A 19,596-nucleotide genomic window follows, 5' to 3' on the forward strand; every position below is an offset into this window, starting at 1 on the left:
ACTCTGCTTAGCTTTTTGAGATCAGCCAAAGCCAGCTATTTGCTGCTCTTGGCAGTTGCTTTTAATACATGCCCAGCCCTGACTTTACTGGACCCACTGCTGTGTTGAAATCTTCCTTGCTGTTTCTCAAAAGCCTCTACAAAAGAGGCTTCTAATTTTCTACCTAAATCTCAGGGCGGCTGAGACTTTCTCTTGGTGGTGTTTCTAAGCTGACCTTGTTGACCTTGACATGATTTTGCTGTCAGATTTTTGTTTCTTCTCTTAACTGTCCACATTTCTCAGACTTGATGTTTCTGCATGGGATTATAACAGATAACAGATTAACAGAGTTGGAAGGGACCTTATAGGTCATCTAGTCCAACCCTCCCGCTCAACCAGGAGACCCTATACCATTTCTAACAAATGGCAGTCCAACCGTCTGTCAAGTTTCGATGCTATCTCAAAATAAATGAATTTCCAAACTGCCGATCTTTGAGGAAATTTTCTCTTTATTGAGCATAGTGATCTGTCCCTGGCTCTTTCGTGGTCAGCATTGACCTTTGCCCCCCAGTCCCTCCCTTTCTGATCCCCAATTCTCTGCATCTCATTGGCTATCTTCCAAGCCACTCTCCTCATCCCATCTCCGTCAGATCACAGGAATGTCCCCCCCCCTCCTCCCATCTCCGAGGAAACAGAATCTTCAAAGGAATTAAGTAGGCAAAAGTTCAAGCTTCTCCTCTCCTTTACTATGTCAGCACTGGAACGCTGACACTTTTCTTGAAAGTCTCAAGTGATGAAGCTCCCACAACTTCCGAAGGCAACTTCTGTTCCATTGGTTGATTGTTCTCACTGTCAGAAAGTTCCTCCTCATTTCTAGGTTGAATCTCTCCTTGGTCAGTTTCCATCCATTATTCCTTGTCTGGCCTTCAGATGCTTTGGAAAATAGCTTGACCCCCTCCTCTCTGTGGCAGCCCCTCAAGTATTGGAAGATGCTATCCTGTCTCCCCTGGTCCTTCTCTTCACTAGAATAGCCATGCCCAGTTCATATAACAGTTCTTCATATGTTTTAGTCTCCAGTCCCCTAATCATCCTGGTTGCTCTCCTCTGCATTTTTTCTAGAGTCTCAACATCTTTTTTATAGTGTGGTGACCAAAACTGGATGCAGTACTCTAGCTGTGGTCTTACTAGGGCTTTATAAAGTGATATTAATACCTCACTTGATCTTAATTGTATCCCTCTGTTAAAGCAATTTAGGATTGCATTGGCTCTTTCGGCTGCCGCTGCACAGTGCTGGCTCATATTTAGCTGATTGTCCACTAAGACTGCAAGATCCCTCTCACAGTCACTGCTATTAAGCCTGGTTTCCCCCAGTTTATATGTGTGCTTTTGGTTTTTCTTACCTAAGTGTAAGACTTTACTTTTCTCTACATTGAATTTCATTTTGTTAGATAGTTATGTTAAGCATGGATAGCTGGAGTTACTTAGATCCTTAAAATGGTTATTGTACAATGGGCATTCCCACATATCATCGGGCATTTTGTAATTAAGTATGCATAAGTACATTATACTCCATCAAGAGAGTATAAAAATCTGCATTCCTTTAAATAAAATGCTGAAACAAATTCTTATACATCAGGTTGAATGAATGCTACAAGGGAAGATACAGAAAATGTTTTATCTAAGTCTGTAAGCTCATAATAGTTGAATTTAGCTTTAAAGTGCTTGTGGAAGAAAAGGTTGGAAAGAAAAATACAGATAGTCCTTGACTTACGACCACCATTGAGCCCAAAATTTATGTTGCTAAGTGAGACATTTGTTAAATGAGTTTTGCCCAACTTTATGACCTTTCTTGTTAAGTGAATCACTGCAGTTGTTAAATTAGTAACATGGTTGTTAAATGAACCTAGTTTCCCCATTGACGCTGCTTGTCAGAAGGCTATAAAAGGTGATCACATGCGCCAAATAAACTGCAAATGTCATAAATATGAGTCAATTGCCAAACTTCTGAATTTCATAAATGTGAAAAACAGTCACTTTTTTCAATACCATTGTATCTTCAAATGGTCACTAAATGAACTGTGGTTAAGTCAAGGACTACCTGTATTTTAACTTCATTGGACTTCCCTCCTCCACAATTTGTGAATTCTTTCAAATATTACAAATCAATCATATTTTCAATATTTTGTTCCAGGCCTTGTTTGATACAAAATGCTGAATCTTTAGAATCTGCATGAAATAAAAGCTTCCTTCATTTTTTTATGGTTCCTTTAAAGATTGGAAAATACGGAGATGATGGATAGACAGTGGAAACCCTCATTGGGTTCTTCTCTTACAGAATCATGTAGGAATTGCTGTTCTCCTGCAGACTTGGCTTTTCTTGGACACATGACCATGTAGTGAAAGTCAGCTTCAGCCATTTTCACCCATGTTGTCCATGGTGGTAGACAACATCACACAATTTACATAATCATGAAAAACTGCTTTTGTGATGTCTCCACTTTATTTGATTTTAAATCTTCTTTTTGGTTAAAGTGTTGGACAACAGTGAAGGAGTCCTAGCACCATAGATCAGTGGTCCCCAACCCCCGGTCTGCGGACCGGTGCCAGGCCGTGGAGTACCTGGCACCGGGCCGCGCAGCGGCCGGGGGACATGAACGCTGCAGCGCAAAGGCTCCTGGGCCGTGCGCAAAAGCTCCTGGGCCGTGCGCAAAAGCTCCTGGGCCATGCGCAAAGGCTCCAGGGAAGAGAGCCCCGCGCAGGTACGCACGTGTGGCCCAAAGCCCCCACCCCTGCGCGTGCTCAGCGGGCCACGGTAAAATTATCAAAGGCTGATTGGTCCGCGGCGATAAAAAGGTTGGGGACCACTGCCATAGATCATGGAGTTTAATTGATTAAATGACTTCAGCCAATCATCATGCTGGCTGGGGAATTCTGGGAGTTGAAGTTCACAAGTCTTAAAGTTGCCAAGTTTGGAGTCCCCTATTTAACTCATAACTCATTTAACTCATCAATCAGGTTGTTTTAGGATAAAATGATTTATTTATTTATTTATTTATTTATTTATTTATTTATTTATTTATTATCGGACTTATATGCCGCCCTTTCTCCACAAGGACTTAGGGCGGCTCACAGCAATAAACAACAAGAAGTCCAATTAAAATTCAACAATAAAAACTAAAATTCCCATTGAAACCCCATTCAGTCCAGGCCAGCTTGGCGAAACAGCCATGTTTTAAGGTCATGGCAGAAGGAGCGAAGGTCAAAATGATGGTGGACACCCACTCTGTGCTACTTGGAGTTTCACGAAGAAAGGAGAAAAATAGAACAAGGAAACAAAAATGATTTTTTACATTTACCTTGTTTTGTTGTTTCCCTCTAATATACAATGTTAAGTTCTGTGCAACATATCTGACAACATGCCAAGCAATATGTGCTCTCTCCCCCTCCCTCCCTCCCTTTCTCTCCCCCCTCCCTCCCTACGGCATTTTTCTGCCTATTCATAGGAGCAGACATGTTGCTGCCTTTCCTTCTGTAAATGGCTCAGGATGAAAACAACGCTGCCAAGGGCCTTTGAAAAAGCAACTCCAGAGAGTACCCAGCAATGCTCCATCGTCATTTTGTCAGATAAAAGGCTTCTAATTAGCTTTTTGTTCCACCCAATTACAAACAGGAGCTTTGACCTTTAGAAGTGATTAGTTTTTAAGTTAACTCATTTGTACGAGACCATTTGCTAAAGTGTATGGACAAATGAAAGCCAGGGTTTCTGGGATGGACTAATAAACCCTTTCAAATCTGTCAGGGTGTGCTGACCCACCTGTTGTAGATGAGCATGCTTCAATTCAAATTGGGCTCAAATCCTTTTTACAGATTTTTGAAGCCCCATCCTTACTTACTGGAAGAAGTCTCTGCAACAATAGTGTCAAAATGTGCAAGTGATGGCTATTAGCTGGAACCAGGAATGCATCACAAGAACTTTATCTATTAAAATAGTTCTCTGTTATAACAGAAGGGATCTCTTGATTCAGGTATAGACATGAAAGAATGGGGGTCCAGAATCTGAGCTCATATACTACCTTGCTGCCTTAGGATAATAGAATAACAGAGTTGGAAGGGATCTTGGAGATCTTTTAGTCCAACCCAAGCAGGAAACCCTATACCCATGATGGTGAACTTATGGCACGTGAACCATATTGGTGGGCACACGAGCTCAGCTCAGCCAGCTGATTTTCGGGCCTTCTGGGCCCACCGGAAGTAGGGAAAGAGGCTCTCATTTTTGGATCTCCCCAGGTTCCAGAGTCTCTCTAGGCGCCTGGGTAGGGGAAAAACAGCCTTCCCCACCCCCCCAGAGGCCGGAAATGGCCCGTTTGCCAACTTCCGGTGGAACCGGAAGGCCCGTTTTTTGCTTTCCCCAGGCTCCTAGAGAGGCTCTGGAGCCTGGGGAGAGCAAAAAACAGGCCTACCGGGCCCCCGTGCCATCACATGCCAAAAGTGGGGGGAGCACGGGAGGGATCACATGCGCATGCATAGGGGGCAGGGCGCACAGAATTATGGGTGTGGCACACACGCATGCGAACCCCCCCCCACCTCCCCGCTTTTGGCACGCGATGGCAAAAAGGTTAGCCATCACTGCCCTATACCATTTCAAACAAATGGCTGTCCCATCTCTTCTTAAAAACTTTCAGGGTTGGAGCACCCCCAACTTCTGGAGGCAAGTCATTTCACTTATTAATTGTTCTAACTGTTAGGAAATTTCTTTTTAATTCTAGTTTGGTTCTCTCCTTGATTAGTTTCCATCCATTGCTTAATTTGAATCAAATTTCCTCAAGCCCACCAGATGCCTTCCTAGCACTATAGTCTTTATGCATTTGTAGGTTCTTCTATTGCTGATGGGCATAGGCTAAACCTGTTGGGTCCTTTCACAAAAGCAGCCACACTTCTATCTCCCATCCTCAGTATTTAACATCAGAATACTGATGTTAAATCGGGACATTGGAAAGGACAATGCAAATCACCCCAATTAAACACCCCCGAAGGTATCTCTGTTCCAAAATCCATGTACTCCTCTTTAAAATTCCCTCCTCTGCCAGCAGCAGTACTATTGAGCTGAGATTTGTTTCTGAAGAGGAAGCACCTGAAGTGATAATTTATCTTCCTACAATTTTCTGCCACCGGAGTGGGAAATCTAGCAACAGAATTGGAGCATAATCATCCAAGATAGATATAATACCCCTAGCTCTGATAAACCATGCAGGGAACAACAGCAGAAGAAATGGTGTATCATACTGGCATTGATAAAAGCCAACTTCACCTCTAGCAAGCCTCTATTATGTTGGCTTTGACTTTCAGAACTGAATGTTGAATTCTTAACATTTTATTATCGATAACAATTTTCTTTTAATTATTGTTGTCCCGGTTATCTTTGTTTAATAATCCTGGGAAATAAAAAGAGTTCTCCCTTACTGCTCTCTCAAAGGCTCCTCTTAGATAAATAAATGTAAATGAACAATAAAAGTCTTTTGCATTTTGCTGGTTCAAAGAATGTCTAAATGTCAATTGTTCACTTTTGTATCGGCAAGGGGTTTACCTCCAATTTCTGTTCTTCTGCTTTCTTCTTGGTTTTTCCTTGTAGCAAGAGGCTTCTGCTAAAATACAGAAACAATGTCAGAGTAGCAGAATGGTTAAAAATGGTCAAGATGAATGGCTATGATGGTGCAATCAAAGCTCTGTTATGGCTTCCATTCTGACTTTTCTGACTATACCCTGCAGACACCCCTGAGACAGGCATCTGAAGGCAAGACTGAAGGCAAAAGGAGAAGGGGATGGCAGAGGATGAGATGGTTAGATAGCGTCATCAACACAGAAACATGAATTTGGGCAAATTTCAGGAGTCAGTGGAGGACAAGGGGGCCTGGCATGCTGTGGTCCATGGCATTGTGAAGAGTTGGACATGAGGTAGAGACATTAATTACTGCCACTTTCAAAGAAATGAATGTTTTCTTGCTTTGATGGAATAAAAGTCTTCCACTGAATAATTTCAGATAGTCCTTGGCTTATAGTCACAATTGGGACAAAAATTTCACTGGGACCAAAGTTCCAGGTTTGTTAAGCGAATTACTGCAGTACTTCCATCTTCCCCCACTGACTTTGCTTGTTGGAAACCAAATGGTGATTATGTGACCCAGGAATATGTCAACTGTTGCAAATGCATGCTAGTTCCCAAGTGCTTTAATTTTTATCAAGTGACTATGGAGATACTGCAACAGTGTGAGAACCGTCCACAAGACACTTTTTTTCAGTGCCGTTTTAACTTCCAACAGTCACTAAACAAATGGTTGTAAATCAAGGATTACCCATACATTACTATGAGTTAAAAGGATCATTTTTTTCAGGTATTATTTAAAGTTTTTTAAATTTTTGGATTCTCTTCAAAGCCAGAGTTTTCAGACCTGCTGTGGCTCAACAATAAATTAGCTGGTTCATCATCTTTTCAGTGGTGGCTTCAGATCTGGAATTCCCTTACCATTCGACTACATAAGTGCCCCACCTTTCGTAGCTGTCAAAAGTTAGATATGATGTCTGTCACACAATTGATACTAAACAGCTGATGGCTTAGCCTGTTTCTGAACTGCTTTGGGACTCTGAAATGGGTGGGGGGAAGTGGTGGGCTGGTTTCTATGCCCATGTTATGGTCCTGTTTGGAATCATCACGTTGGTATGTAGTTATGGAGTATCTCTTCTCCTTGTTTCCTTTCTCCTGCCTCTTATTCATCCAATAAAAATATACTTTGCAATACCAAGCTATATGACAAGCAAAATATTTACTTCGCTCTTTAGTAAGAAAAAAAAACCCTATTCCATTCTTTATTAAGGACCTTAACAAGTTATATGATGGCTTTTAAAAATATTATTATGTATACCTTTGCCATTTTTTATTATTACCCCCCTCTCTTTCTTTCTCTTTTTCTCTCTTGCAAAGTTCCTGAAGAACTTGCTCTGAAGGGCAGGATATATGTGATAAAATGAACAAATAAATGAACAAGAGGCTGAATATTTGGTAGAAGAGTAAGCTCTGTTGCGTGAAGGACTATTTTTCCTGCATTCAAAGATTTTTATCCCCCTATTTGCAGCAGCTTACAACTCCAGTTCAAACGGTAGAAGATAACAGTGATAAATAGTTAAGGAAAAATAGACTGAAAACAAGTTCAGCAATGAGAATCCACAGCAGTTTGAGATACTTATCAAAAGTGTTACAACCAATTGATATTATCATTTTTTTTTTTTTTTTATTTGATTTATATGCCGCCCTTCTCCGAAGACTCAGGGCGGCTTACAATGTGTTAAGCAATAGCCTTCATACTTTTGTATATTTATACAAAGTCAGCTTATTGCCCCCATAAACTGGGTCCTCAATTTACCTACCTTAGAAAGGATGGAAGGCTGAGTCAACCTTGAGCCTGGTGAGATTCGAACTGGTGTAATTGCAGACAGCTGGATGTTAATTACGGTGCTTTAGTCTGCAGAGCTAAACCAGGCTCCTGATTTGAAGTTAAATGGATTCTTTCCTATTATATTTGGTATCAATGCATACTCTGCCTGAATATTTTTAGAACAATGTGAATAGCATTGTCATCATCATCACTGTCATCATCATCCAGGTTATACAACACATATTCAATCTAGGTGAAAAAAATAGAGAACCTGTGGCCAGACCACCCCAACGATGCCCTTGATGTGATGTCTCGCTGCCTGGAGGCCGTGCGGGTCTGGATGGGGAGAAATAGGCTCAGACTCAACCCCTCCAAGACCGAGTGGCTGTGGTTTCCGGCACCGCGATATAGTCAGCTGGTACCATCGCTGACTATTGGGGGTGAGTCTTTACCCCCCACAGAGAGGGCCCGCAATCTGGGCGTCCTTCTGGATGCACGGCTGTCTTTAGAAGAACATATGACGGCCGTGGCCAGGGGGGCTTTTTATCAGGTTCGCCTGATCCGCCAGTTGCAGCCGTTTCTGGATCGTGACACCTTGCGCACAGTCACTCATGCCCTTGTAACCTCCCGACTGGACTACTGCAATGCTCTCTACATGGGGCTCCCCTTGAAAAGCACTCGGAGGCTCCAGTTGGTCCAGAATGCGGCCGCGCAGGTGGTTATGGGCGCAACTCGTTGTGCCCACGTGACACCCCTCCTGCGCGAGCTGCACTGGTTCCCAGTGGTCTTCCGGGTGCGATTCAAGGTGTTGGTTACCACCTTTAAAGCGCTCCATGGCATTGGACCTGGGTACCTTCGAGACCGTCTTCTGCCACCAATAGCCTCCCACCAGCCAGTCCACTCCCACAGAGAGGGTCTCCTCAGGGTGCCCTCGGCCAAATTATGTCGGCTGGCGACACCCAGGGGGAGGGCCTTCTCTGTGGGAGCCCCTGCCCTTTGGAATGAACTCCCCCCAGAAATTCGCAAAATCTCTGATCTCCGTGTATTTCGCTGTGCCCTCAAAACCTTGTTGTCCCACCAGGCTGGGCTATCAGTATAAAGATTTTAATTGGTTTTAGATTGGATTTTTAAATTCAGGGTTTTATAAATTGGGCCTACTATTTAATAATTTTAATTATTTTTAAATATTGTCTGTCTTTGTGTTTTTAATTAGGCTGTATACCGCCCTGAGTCCTTCGGGAGAAGGGCGGTATAGAAATAAAATAAAATAAATTAAATAAATAAATAAATAAATAAATAATTTTTTTAATTGGATTAAGGCTGTAACACTATGGGAAATATATGAATTTGGGTGTCTAATATGTGTGTATCTGTGTGTATGTTTGTTTATATTAATGCTGCATGTAAACTATGTTTCAGTTTCTGTTCATGGAAAAGGATTCTGGGTTATTTGATTTGAAATTGCTCTTGGCATTTTTTAATTTACTTTATAGTTGGATACAAAAAAAAATGTGCACAGAGAAAGGGGCAGAGCTTCAGTAGCATAGCTATGACTGCCGTCCCTTTTTTTGATTCCCCATCTCTGCCCTACTGGAGCTTCTGTTCTAAATAGAGAATAACATTTAAGAATAAACCAGTGACTAATAAAAATATGGAATAGAGCAATAAAATAATACCATAGAATGACACTGGGAAATTAAGAAGGGTCCCTTCTGAGCCTATTACTCCACCCACTCTCCAGATGTGGGCTATGCTGTCTCTTATCTGACTGGTTCCTAGGCAGCATCTCTTTGTCCAATCTCCAAGGTCTTTTCCACATATCATTATAGTCTAGGCCAGTGTGTATGTATAGCTGATATACTTCTAGTATCCTCCTTTTTGTTCAACTAGGTTTACATATGTATAGGCTCACTCACACCTCAAGACTTCTGCTTTACTTTTATCCAGATGCTGCATTTCAGTCATTTTCTAGTCTCAGCCAAAGAACCTAAATCTTGAGTTCAGTACCTATATTATATGATGGGCTCTTAAGAAATTGTATATGAGTTGTTCTTGCTTATGCATAGACGTTTACAAGCCTGGCTTTATGAGTTTAAATATTCCTCCCCCTACCCCCTTCCGATCGAAGGGTGGCCAAGGGTTTCTTTCCTGTACACATGCTGAGGCCTTTGAGCAGACTGCTCTGTTTTATAACATTACTGTTCCTGGCCTCACTTTATTACATCTGTTCTTTGGAGTACCATGTTATAAATTGGATATGTGATGATGTGTAATCACTAACAGGAAAGCCAATGCATTTTCACTGCCACACTTAATGGTGGTGGTTTCATTAGTTCAAGCCTGGCTAACATTCGCTTGGGAACCAAAGAAAAACCTCAATTTTCAGTGTTTTGATTGTTCTCTCTCTCCCCCTTCCCCCCAAAAAAGTCTCTATATTTTTATTCTGTCTATAAGTTTACTTCTCTTCTTTTGCTGTTAGTCTGTTCTGAGGTTTAGCACTCAGATTCTCCATTCAAACAACCACAAAGGTATATTCCTGGTAAGAACTTATAGGTAGAAAATGGCTTGAAGTCTCTTATCAACTTGAACTGGGTAAATTAATATGCATTGGTCATTAGTAAGAGGATAGGAAATCAAATCCTATATTAGTGGTCTTGGAGGTATTTGCATTGTTAAGCAAAGGCCTATGACGCAAAGCTGCAAATTCTAACTTGACACTTGCTTCTGCAGAAATAAATTGATTGCATTTTGAAGACGCAAAGAAACATTTGGACTGTACATAAAATTGAAAGCAAGATCTGCAAACCTTTCTTTGGCTAAAGAAGGATGTTGGGTTTTAACTGTTTAGGTTAATTTAGACTACATGGGTTCATCTCTATTACTGCTGAGCTATGTACTGTGTTTCTCATGAAACACACTGCAATATATTTTTTTTGCAAGTCTCATTTCTATCTAAACCCACATTAGAAAGATGTTTAAAGGGCACCAGAGTCTGAGAAATAGCAGTGTGTCTGTGTGTGTGGGAGGGGGGGAAGCAGGACCTGCAGATCTGCTTTCCCATTTCCACTTCTCCTTTGAGATGCAATTCTAAGTCTTGCCCATTGTTTCTGACTGCTTAGCAGAAATAGTAATTGGATAGTACATTGGCCATTTCTGAACTTCAATAAAAGCAAGGAAGGATAAAAGAACAAGGAAAGCTAACCCAAAGAACATATCAAGCACAGGAAATCAGGAGTCCAGGCAATTTAAATGAACATATACGATTTATTATTATATATAGGGAGCAAAGGGACTCACGATTGATGATACATTTGACCCTTCCCTTGGGCTCGCTTGGTCAACCCCTCACTTGGTCAACAGAGCAGCTGGAATTAATTGGCAATGTGTCTCTTTTGCACAATTAATTTTGTTTCTACTTGGAAACCTCTTCTGGACTTTGTGCTTGAGGTAGGAAAAAAATGAAACTTTGATTTTGGGTTTTGTTGATTAGATAGGTTTGGTTTATAGTATATATTATTATATAAAAGTAAAACGTTGAGGTTTCATCTTAAAACCTTATTCTATTGCACCAAAAGGAGTCAGAAGTCAATGCTTTCTTCTTCTTTTTCCTCTCTACCCTACACTTTCCTCTCTTCCCCTTCCCCCCTCCCATTTTACCTTTATTTTCATTTTTCTTTATAGTTTTGTATTTTATGCTTTGATAAGCTAATAAAATTTTGAACTATGGAAATGTGTCTCTTTTATGAAGTGGCTTCTGTCAAGCCAGTTTAAGCCAATAATTTGAGCCCAAGCTTGTCATACATGGCAATTCTTATGGCAAACTTCCCTTTTATGCCTACAAATGAACTCAATATCATTTGGAAATCTAGCTATAAATCCCCTGGATTGAATAGTTCTTTATCTCATACTGTCAAATGTTTGGGTTATTATATTATAACAGCTTCTAATCCTATAGGCATGGAAAAAAGCCAAGAATCCCAGTCCTGATAAGCTAAATATATCTTACTGAGAAATATGAATGGACTCAATACATAGTCCTAACAAAGACAATCACATGCTCTTTATATTTATTTTGAGGATTCTTTTAGTGTATTTGAGTAGCTTGATATAATGCATATCCAGAAATGTGTGGCTTGCTTACACTTAGAGGTGAGGACTCTAGTGCTACTGAGAAATAAAATAGAAAAAGAGATGGGAAACCTGGGATTCTGGCTCTATTGTACAATTAAGAGTTTTAAACCTATGGGAAAAAAAAAGAGGACCTCATTGGGTATCTTCAGAATATCTTCTATGTTAAGTGTGATTTCAGAATTCCTCACTACCCTCCCCCCACCAGTGAGTTGAATGGAGTTGTTGGGAGTTATAGTTTAACAACATTTGGAGGGTGTTTCTTACTCCCAATTTACAGAATTGGAAACCATTTTGCAAATGCTTTGGAAGATGTCAAAGAAAGTAGTGTAGTACAATAATATCCATAGATATCACCTAGACAACTCTAGGCTTGGAATGTTGGAGGGAACTTTTCCAGAACTACAATTTCTAGTACAGTCAGGATAGAACTACAATTACAGTGATGGAGGTTAGAAACTATAGTCATAGGTTCCCCATCTTGTATTAGGGAATTGTATAAGCCAGATCATTATGGCCAAGCCATTGTTCTTCAGCATCGTTGAAAGGCCCCGCAACCTAGGTGTCCTCCTGGATTCCCATCTGTCTCTGGAAGACCATCTGACGGCCGTGACCAGGGGGGCTTTCGCGCAGATTTGTCTGGTGCACCAGTTGCGCCATTTCCTAGACCGAGATGCCCTTCGCACAGTCACTCACACCCTCGTTACTTCTCGCTTGGATTACTGCAACTCCCTCTGGAGGCTCCAGCTGGTCCAGAATGCAGCTGCGCGGGTTGTTACAGGAGCTCTCCATTACTCCCGTGTAACATCTCTCGTACGTGAGCTGCACTGGTTACCAGTGATCCTCCGGATCCGCTTCAAGGTGCTGGTACTTACCTTTAAAGCCCTACATGGCTTAGGTCCGGGGTATTTGCAGGACCATCTCCTACCCGCCTCCCACCGTCCTGTCCGCTCACACAGGGCTGCCCTCCTCAGGGTACCGTCAACTAGACAATGTCGGCTGGGGTAGAGCGTTCTCTGTGGTGCTCCTGCCCTCTGGAATGAGTTACCCGATGATCTTCAGATGGCGCCTGATCTCCGCTCCTTCCATCGAGGCCTAAAGACTTGGCTGTTTCAACAAATGGGTTGATTCTGATTCTTGGGTTTTATTATTTATTTGTCTCTGTTTTAATTGGTTTTAATTAGGATTTTTCTTTATTATTGTATGTTTTTAACTTGTCTTCGCCGCCCTGAGTCCTTTGGGAGAAGGGCGGCATATAAATATTTGTAAAATCAATCAATCAATCAATCAATCAATCAATCAATCAATCAATCAATCTCCTCCCCAGTCTATTATTTGAAATAATAATCCCATCCCATTTTAATATAAGATTTATGAAACAGCATAAAACGTATTCCATAGAAAATATCCTTTCTTATCCTCAAAGAGAAGATGCCAAATAAAACTGAGTGCAATGTAAGCCAAATTCCATGGAAAAAAATGATCTTCCTTTCCAGTCAATAACCCATGTATCATCAGAGAGAAACTGACAGACATTCTGCCATTTTTGAAAAACCAGGAACTTGAAGTAATTTCAGCTGATCTTTTGCAAGGATGAAACAAATAACCCTGCTCATGTTAGAGAGCAAATAAATCACACCCAAATGAGAGCTGTAATTCCCAAAAGTACACAAGGAATTGATTTTGCCATGACAGTCAGCATGATGAACTGGTACTGCAGTGTACAGGCATATCTTAAGATGCAGTTTGTTAACTCTCGTTCCGTTTGTCTTTTAGGTCTCTCTGTAATGGCATAATATGAGGAGAAAGATTAAGGAGATTCATTTCCAACAAATCCTGATTCCATACTCAAATCCTGCAAGTCAGGACAAAGAAACATGGAATAGGGAAGGAAATTAAATCCAAAGATGAAAACTCGGAATTTAGAATGCAGATTGTTTTAACAATTATCTCATAAAAGAATAGGAGTTGGCAGCTCTCCAAATGATGTTGGATTAATGCTCCCATCATGCTTGAGCAGTGGACATGTTGGGAAGGATTAATGGGAGTTGAAGTTCAGTTATATTTGGAGACCTGTAGCTTCTTCCAAAGCATTTTCTTTGGATAAAGACATACTTGGGGCTCAGATATTGAGGCTGAAAATGTTCAACCATATCAACTTATCTGTACCTATGAACAGATAAGGATGAACGTATCTTTTCTTTGATGAACGTATCTTTTCTTTTATGTACACTGAGAGCATATGCACCAAGACAAATTCCTTGTGTGTCCAGTCACACTTGGCCAATAAAAAAATCCTATTCTGTTCTGTTCTGTTCTGTTCTGTTCTGTTCTGTTCTGTTCTGTTCTGTTCTGTAGTTTAATATCAGGGATGGAGCCTGTCTATCTTGAACATCTAAGGGCTGTTAAAATGTCTTTATTATTTTTTACAAATAACTCTAGGTGGAGAACATATCCAACACACTTTCCTCTTCCTATTTTCCTCACAACAACAACCATGTGAGGTGAGTTGGGCTGAGAGTGTGTGACTGGCCCAAGATCACCCAATTGGTTTTTATGGCAAAAGTGGAACTAGAACTCATGATCTCCAGGTTTCTAGCCTGGTGACTTAACCACCTAATTGGTCTAATTGCTGTCTGGACTCATTAAGTCATATCAGTACTCATTTCTAGAAGAGTACAAAAGCCATTTTGAATCCTCCCTATATGTGTTTTATTGAATTATTAGTTTTTAGTCACACTGAGTTTTAGATTTCAGTACTGTTTGGATAGGATATATTTGATAACTCCTGCTGTTCGTCAATTCTATTAATTTTTGCGGTTTGGTTGTTATTAGGGACTTCCTAGAGTGAGCTTCTGTTACATAAGCTATGTTAGGACATTTGTTTTGCCCTTACAATAAGCACAAAATGTCTAGAACAAATAACTACATCTATAAATTGGAACTCAACTATTTGCTATATGTCACAAGGAAGCACCCAAAGAATTCAACCTGGGTTTGAATAAAATAAACAGACTGTATTTAAATGGCAAAAATTGCTGCTGATTTATTATATCTCATTTCTATATGATATTCTCACAACTGAAATGATTGACCAATGAAATGTGAAAGTTATTAAATACCATGCTAAACTAGGATGAATTAAAACAGTAAAATTAATATTCATGAAAAAGATGATGGGGAGAGAAAGGAAAAGTGAAACAAGAAAAAACAAATTAGTCATCTGTCATTCACACAGAGAAGGAAGAAGATATTGACCTTAAATAAGTGGCTTTAGGAAGGATAGCATTGCAGAACAGAGTTGCCACAATGAAGTCTACCCCTGAGTAACTAAAAGATGACACTGTCAGTCAACAGATACCATAACACCTGCTCCGCTGGTCTTAATGATTATCAGAGTTCAGAATTCCATTTTGGGATTCAGCTTCACTTCATCGTGCTTTTGGGTGGAAGTATTTGTATTACTTTTGGCTTGCTTCATCAGCCTCAAATTTAATCTATTCATCAAAGATGGCACCTCCTTCCTAATACTCTTTATTTCTCATGATTAAAGCTTTAGACAAAGCACCACCATCTATACAATTGCTTGGCAAGATAGCCAAAAAATCTCTGAAATTGTAGGGCTGGTTGGTTGGTTTGTATTTGCAGAGCAGTTAACTGTAACAGGCAGATTTTTTTCCCAGTGTTCAAGTCCATGGCCTATGGAATATTGAAGATTATGGCGAAAAATAGGAAACCAAATGGATGATGACATGAGATGGAATATTATGGCACAACTGACTGGCTGGAACATATTCCCACTATGGGGTGCATTTTGTGATAGGTTGCACTTTTGTCAAAGAAGCTGGAAATTATGATTCTTATTAACATGTGTTCAAGTCTTTGCTTTCATTCAGCAACCATTTTTTTCAAAGCAGGAAAGAATGTTATATTGCTCAATTTTTCAGGGCATGCCTTCAAATTGATCTGGTGTTCATCCTAATCTCTCTCTTTTTATCACCACAGGCAAAGTGGGGACAGAAAGCATTGTCTTTACTTTGATGATATTAGTGTTATCATAGCTCAAGTCTCACTAGCTTTCTCCGCATTTCAGAATGCCACATAAGAGTAAGAGAATGCTCCCTGGCTCACAGCTCTGGGATGTTTGTGAATTGGCTTTTATTGTCAGTAAGGAATGCAATGGCTGAGGGACTTTCATGAAAATGTTCTTATCTCCTTCTGGAAACACTGTTTCTGACCTAAAATATAATAACTTTCTTGCTGACTTTCAACTCTGCTCTAACAAGTTCTGTATACTTCAGAACATAGAACAGAACATAGAATAATATAGCTGGAAGGGACCTTGGAAGTCTTCTAGTCCAACCCTCTGCTCAAGTGGGAGATCCTATACCATTTCAGACAAATGGTTGTCTATCTCTTTGTGAAAGCCTCCAATGAGGGGGCACCCATAACATTCTGAAGGCAAGCTATGGTTGATTGCTGTCACCATTACGAATTTTCTCCTTAATTCTAATTTGCTTCTCTCCTTAGTTTTCATCCATTGTTTCTTGTCTTGCCTTTTGTTGCTTTGGAAAATAGTTTCTGCCCCTCATCTTTGTAGGAGCCCCTTAGATACTGGAACAGTACTATCATATTTCCCCTAGTCCTTCTTTTCATTAGACTAGACATACCCAAATCCTGTAACCATTCTTCATATGTTTTAACCTCCAGCCTTCCAAGTGCATCAGACTCCAATGAGAATCTTTCCTTTCTGTTTTCCCTCATGAGGGAGGAAAACACAATCTCTCACTAACATGGAAATCAGGAAAATAAAACCATCAGTCTGTGGGGAAGGTGAGGGCCACTCACTTAGGAGTTCAGTTTTGTGAAGAGCATCTGACTAGCCTCCCCTTTCTCCTTGCACCAGCTCAGAGAAAATCTCCTTAGTTATTTCAATTACATGGATGACTGGCAAGAATTTGAACACACGTAATAGAGTCAGCAGCTCTTGATTGAAGTCTCCCCCTTTTCTTGCTAGGACCATTTGAATTGGCTTCATTGACCTTCAAAGACCAGGCTTTGGCTAATAAAATCTATGCCACTCAGCTAGGCCTGTTAACACTTAAGTCTGTAGCAGGTGTTCTCTGCTATAACCTGGGAGGCCTAAGAGTCTTTGGTGTTATAAGCCTTCCTCTTTCTTTTTCCCTCTCTCCCTATCACATTTTCCCATTGAGAGAGACCTGGGATCCGTCAGATGACAAGATGTTCCTGAATGTTCCTGATTTATACTTGACAAATTACCATATGTCTTCCCAAAACAGAGTGACTGTTACTAACAAGATCTTCTTTAAAAAATGCAAAGGGGGTGCCTTTTCCGAAGGCAACAAGGACTGTTTTTCCTTGAAGATGTTTTGCTTCTCATCTAAGAACCTTCTTCAGTTCTGATTGAGAACTGAAGAAGCTGCTTGGATGAGACAGTGAAACTGCAGAACTGAAGAAGCTTCTTGGATGAAAAGTGAAATGTCTTCAAGGAAAAACAAAGTCCATGACCTGGATGACTGAGAATCTCCAAAGATAGTTTTAAACTTTCTGCTATAATCAAGAACTGATTTGCCCAACTGTGTGACTAAATTTGAAGTTCTGAATTTGGAGGACCTATCCCCTCCAAATTTCAGAATCTTCATTTTTTCTTTTTTTAGAAAGTTAAAATAAATTTAAGTAACTCTTTTTTCCTGTGTGAAAAAGAAATCCAAGAAAAGAATGAAATTGAGTGAATAGGTCAAGTACTTAAGTATGGGAGGTGATAATCCCACCCAGGACATCTTGTTCAAGTTTGTCTCCATCCTGATAATGTCCTGGATTTGCTGAAAGTCAATTTCCAACTTGTTCTGAATAATACAAAGTAGGAAAGCTGGGTTCAAGATGGTGTTGCAGGCAGTCAGTTGATGTTATCAACTGTGCAATTATCTTCTACTACAAACACACAATAATATTTATTTTCTGATACATTCATTATTTTCTTACCTCCGTAAATAAAATTGTTTTATTTGCATCCCACATAGATATTCTTCTGTAATGAATTTATTGTAAAATTGCATCTTTGTGTTACATAGACCAAGATGACTATGACCTAGTAAACAAAACAACAGCTGTTATTTGTTGTAAAAAGTAAATGTCATTGCCAATTGTTTGGTGTTAATCCACCGAACCTATTGAATATGGGACATTTCCTATTATCATCAAAGTAGCTTTAGAAATAAAGATGGTCAAATTTCATCATGGTTGCAGAATGTCTTGATTCAAAATGTCTTAATGACAGTGATTTCAACATAGTAACATCGGTTTCAAGAGCCAGTTTGGTGCAATATCAAAATGTGCTGGCTAGAAGTTGATAGTCCTGATTTAGACTTGGAACCTATCCGTTAGCTGGGCGGTTTTGGCTGAGTTAATCTTTCTCAGTCCTTGGAAGAAAGCAATGGTAAATCACTCCTGCAAATGATGTCAAGAAAACTGCATGGACTTGTCAGCAGTGACTCAGTGACATAACATCACTCCAAAATACTGTATAAGTTTTTACATTTGGTATGTGCTGACCATAATCAGATCTGTGGATCATGGTGTGGACAACAGGTTTCTGACATTTTGCCAGCAACTGTGGCTGGCATCTCCAGAGCAAGATAGTCTGCTAGGCAAATTACAGGCAACTGAGCAGGGACTGACTGGGCTTCTATTTTTATAGCTGAGTCTCTTTACATTTCTTTGGTCTTCGGTTGAGCTGGTTTTCAATTGGTGCAGGTTGGTGATGGCTTGTCAGAAAATCAGTCACTAAAACCAAAGCCCAACACTATCCATGGCCCCAAAAACTTAGTTTCAGGGGTTTGTGCAGTTCTTAAAAAGAAGCCATAATGATCTTTGCTCCCAAATATATGAATATAGGATGCTGAAGTCTGTAAACTAGAAGATTAAATTCATAAAAAAGTGATCCTGGGATACCTTTTCATTAATGTTACACTATAGATATGGTCATTCATATCCTAACTGATCCTGAATTGAGAGAAAGGTCTCCCCCTCTCCCTCCCCCCTCTCCCTCCCCTTCCCTCTCTCCTAAAATACAGAGAGATGGACTATGTATCATAAAGTTGTTTTCAATTCCTAGCAACCAGCTTGATGGATTTTCTTGATAGATGACAATCTATCTCTAACCTGTCTTTTCAAGTCTCCCAACAAAATATGTAGAAGAAGGAGGCTAACAAACCAATCCTTTCAGTGGTGGGTTTCAAAAATTTTTGCTACTGGTTCGGTGGGCATGGCTAGGTGGGGGGGCATGTGACTGAGTGGGCATGGCCAACTTGACGTCACTCATGCCCACACCCACCCAGTCACATGACCCACTCACCTAGCCACGCCCACAGGAAAAGGTAGGAAATTTTTTGGAATTTCCATCTATCTACCCTTGCCCTCCCTTTGCCAGTTGCCCCCGTTTCCCCTCCTTTAGCAACCCTGGCCCTAGCTCCGCTTCCTCCCCCCCACTGCCTCTTTGTTCAGGCTGCTTCTTCCACGGCAGCTGGTCCAGAGTCCAGAAGGTAAGCTGACTGGGGTTTTCGGCGGCCATAGGCCACCAAAAAGTACCAGAGGTCACAGAAAAAGTTTCTGCTATGTTCTTTGCACATGCACATCCCATTGGACTTGCAAGACATGGCGGCAATGAACATGGCGGGTGGGGCGAGTGAGCGGCAACCAGGGGACCAGTTCGGAGGTGTGGCCAGTCAGCCAATGGTACCGGTTTGGCGACCTTGGCCAAATTTCCACCAACTGTTTGCATGAATTGGTGCGAACTGGCAGAATACCACCTCTGAATCCTTTCTTTAGGAGAAATTGTATATATTTAGCTTTTTCCGCTGCCTCTGAAATAGGATCATATGTATCTCTTCTAGTTTAGGTTGTTTACGTTGTTTTCCCCCAACATGGGTTGCTTAAATTTGCTTATGTTTGGCTAGGTTTATCCAGTTTAATATCTTTGTTGCCTAGAGATGCCTTGTTAATAAACAGGTTAAGTTAATACATGATTAAATAAATAAAGAAA

The sequence above is a fragment of the Pituophis catenifer genome, unplaced genomic scaffold (assembly GCF_029215685.1).
Source record: "Pituophis catenifer annectens isolate HBS135680 unplaced genomic scaffold, rPitCat1.0.hap2 SCAF_12, whole genome shotgun sequence".
In the NCBI taxonomy this organism is placed as follows: Eukaryota; Metazoa; Chordata; class Lepidosauria; order Squamata; family Colubridae; genus Pituophis; species Pituophis catenifer.